The sequence below is a fragment of the Dipodomys ordii genome, unplaced genomic scaffold (assembly GCF_000151885.1).
Source record: "Dipodomys ordii isolate 6190 unplaced genomic scaffold, Dord_2.0 Scaffold1, whole genome shotgun sequence".
Taxonomy (NCBI): Eukaryota; Metazoa; Chordata; class Mammalia; order Rodentia; family Heteromyidae; genus Dipodomys; species Dipodomys ordii.
In genome coordinates, this window is record NW_012267217.1 from 29,041,239 (window position 1) to 29,045,165 (window position 3,927).

At 41.1% G+C, this 3,927-nt stretch overlaps 1 protein-coding gene across 1 annotated transcript in view; it reads right to left on the reverse strand.

Annotated features, from left to right (window-relative positions):
• Window positions 1-3,927, reverse strand: part of Xpo4 (exportin 4) — a 108,808-nt gene that overhangs the window by 73,489 nt on the left and 31,392 nt on the right. The gene's annotated exons all lie outside the window — the stretch shown is intronic.

Below are 3,927 nucleotides of genomic sequence, written 5' to 3' on the forward strand. Positions count from 1 at the left end.
CTTCAGCGCAAGGCTAGCATTCTACCACTTGAGCCACAGTGCCACTTCTGGCTTCTTTTTTCTTTTTGCTTATGTGGTGCTGAGGAATCGAACCCAGGGCCTCAGGCATGCAAGGCAAGCGCTCTACCACTGAGCCAACTTTCCAGCCCTAGTCCCCATTTCTGATGTAGAGCTTTGCTCTATAGTTCTAATGGTTTGGTAATCCTGTCGTTTGTGTGTATTTGCTTCCAAACCACTGATGTGTGTAATCCAACGGTGGCTGCCTTGGAGAGCTGAAGGAAAGGTGCTGGATTTGCCGAGCTTGGAAAAGGTGTGGAACTGAGTCCTACTTGGAAAGCTGTGCCAGTCCTAGATACTGAGTTGTTTGATCTCATTTAAGATGACAGTCTTGCTCTCAATCAAAATGTTTCCATTTCAACATCCTTGTGGTAAGTGTCTAGCGCACTGAGGTATACAAGAAATTTCTTAGTGTCCCTGAAGCTGTCTATCAATGATTAATGTCCTGCCAGTGTTAGCCTGGTGATCCTTTCAGCTAGGGTTTTCGTACTGAGATTTAAGGCCTGTACTCACACTTCTGTGTGTATCCTCTTGGCATTGGGAACACACAAGCAAAGGATAAACAGTTCTTTGATTCTCAGGAATGAGCACATACTTGGGAATTGAGTTCTCTCTGCTTCCTTTCCCTTATGTAATTTGACCCAGTACAAAAAGTAGCCCATGCAACCTGGCAATTGTATTTTTTGAGCCACTGAAGTAACTGATGTTCTGAGAATGATTGGAACAGATGTTGCTGTTTAAAAAGGATTCTCCCCTCCCCTTCTTTTCTTTTGTTTGCTATTCTCTCCCTCCCCTAATCCCTTTCTTTTTTGTTTTTTGTTGGTCGTGGGGCTTGAACTCTGCGCCTGGATGCTATCCCTCAGCTCTTCAGCTCAAGGCGAGTGCTCTACCAGTTGAGGCACAGCGCCACTTCCAGTTTTTTTAGTAGTTAATTGGAGTTAAGAGTCTCCTGGAGTTTCCTGCCTGGGCTGGCTTTGAAGGGCGATCCTCCTGAGTAGCAAGGATTACAGGGGTGAGCCATGGGCACCCAGCTTCCACCAGATTCTTATCTCCAATTAAACACCCAAAAGTTTTAAGTGGAGCTATGGCTCAAGTAGTAGAGTACAAGCCTTGAGGGAAAAACTCAAGGACAGTGCCTAGGCTCTCAGTTTAAGCCCTAGAACAAGTATACATGCACATATACATGTACGCGCGCGCGCACGCGCGCACACACACGCACACACACACACACACACACACACACACACACACACAAAACGCATCTAGAACTTCTTCACTGTCCTGTATGACTGTCACCAGCTATATGTGATTACTTGAATATAAGTAAGATTAAATATTTAAGAATTCAGTTCCTCAGTAACATTATTTCAGGTATTCAAAAGTGATTGCTATGGTGACTCCAAAACATACAGTACATGTACTGGTACCAACACACCAAGTTCTACTTCATTACTCAAAGAAATCTGACACAAATAGCAGAAAACACAATATCCATACAATCCCAAATCAAGAAACAAATATTCTGTATCCTGACTGGTAGTATTTCCTTGGTATAGCTAAATAAAAAGCGTATACTTAAATGAACACAGTAATGAATGTAAACTATTCCTCAATAAAGTTGATAATGGAAAAAATAATAAATACATAGCCTGTGGCAAATTCCTAAGGAGAGGAGAAAAATTTAAAGTATGTATATTAAGTTCCAAAGTTTTGTCAAGCTTGCTTTTGGATTCCTTTAGACCCCTGACATGTCAGTCAAGGGTCCCAGCCAGAGTAGAGGGCAGATGGCTGGAACAGTGAAGTGGATATGTAACATGGAGTACATAGTAAAAGCTGGAAGGGAAGGGAGAACAGACTGGAACAACTGTGGAAATTAAGAGACACACAGACAAACCTCCTCCTACATCTCCATGTTTCAAAAGCATCAAACATACAATTAAAACCACATATTACTGCTAGGCACATGTAATCCTAGCAACTCAGAAAGCTGAGATCTAAGGATCATGGTTAGAAGCAACTGGGGCAGGAAAGTTGTGAGACTCTTATTCCCAATTAAGTACTAAAAAGCACAAAGTGGAGCTGTGGCTCAAGTGGCAGAACGCTGTAAACAAAAACACTCAAGGACAGCACAGAGGCCCAGAGGGCTAAGACCCAGTGCTGGTGAAATAAAAAAAAATTAAAATCACATACAAGACTAGGAGTATGGCTCAGTAACATAGCACTTGCCTACTACGTGCAAGACCACAGACCTGATCCCTAGCACCATAGTGAACCAAAAAAAAAAAGCAAGTCATACTACTACAGATATAAGATATAAAGAATTTATTAACTATTGTAAGATACATAGACTCAAGTTTTAGAAGGTTTTTTTGTTTTGTTTTGTTTTTTTGCTTTATGTTTTATGCCATTCTTCAGGGCCTCGATGCTGTCTCTAAGTTTTGGTGGTCAAGACTAGTGCTCTACCACTTGAGCCACATCTCCACCTCTGCCTTTTTGCTGGTTAACTGTAGATAGTCTTACAGACTTTACTGCCTGGGCTGGCATAAAACCATGATCCTCAAATCTCAGCCACCTGAGTAGCTGAGATTACAGATGTGAGCTACCAGCACTGAGTCACATGGCTATTTCTTCATTGGCGCTTTTTTTTTTTTTTGAGGGTCGGTCATGGGGCTTGAACTCTGTCTCTGTGCTCTTCAGCTCAACGCAGGCGCTCTACCGCTTAAGCCAATTTGCCACTTCCACATAAATATTTCTTAAAAGCTCTCAAAAGATACTATGAGGGGTTGGGAAGGTGGATCAGTGGTAGAATGCTTGCCTCTCATGTGTGAGGCCCTGAATTCAATTCCTCAGTTCCACATAAACAGAAAAGGCAGGAAGTGACACTATGGCTCAAGTGGTAGAGTGCTAGCCTTGAGCTGAAGAGCTCAGGAACAGGCCTAGAGTACAAGCCCCACTATTGACAAGAGGAAAAAAAAGATATTATGAAGAGTTTTAAGTCCAGTCAGGACTACATAACAGAATCCAGCTTGAGAACTGCAGGTGGGTACTTCATGTGGAAACAGAAAAGGTCAGCAACAAGTGGTAGAGTGCTAGCCTTGAGCTGAAGAGCTGAGGGACAGCGCCCAGGCCCAGAGTTCGGGCCCCACGACCGGACCCAAAAAAAAAAGAAAAAGTCAGCAAGATTGAAGCTTATGGAGGAGGCTACAATGCTGGATAAGAAATGCACTCATTATCTTGCCCATGTAACTGTAACCCCTCTGTACAGTATTTTCACAATAAACAAAAAAAAGATTGAAGCTTATAAGGTAGCTGGCTGTCTGGATGGATGCTCTAGAAAATTATAAACATCATCAATATTTACTTAAATAAATTTCTATTAAACACTTGGAAAAAAAGATACAATGAAAGTAAAAATAACTACCCAAAATATTTAAAGATGTAATACCTAAAATCAGAATGGTGAGGTATTGCCAATTCTATGAGTTACGTATCATTCAGCTAATAAAAACCAACAGTTCAAAAATCATATGTGATCATTAATACCAACTCCTATTTCTCTTGCCTCTGAAAGACTAAACAGAACACTCTAAAAAAAATCCAGTTCTCTAGAAAGTAGACCGGAGACTGGAAGGATGAGGTAGAGTTGAACAATTATGTCTCTAGAGTAATTCTGTCAAGAACAATGACCTCCACAGTAATTAACCTGACAAGACCATCTGGAAGTCAATCAGGGTCGACCTTGGCTTATTGATATAGCAATCATGAGTTTTGTTATGTCACATATCACCTTATATTTGACTCAAATATTTCTGTGATTACTAGAAATTACTTAAAAATTATTAAAAATGAAAAAAAGGCATGGAGGTGTGG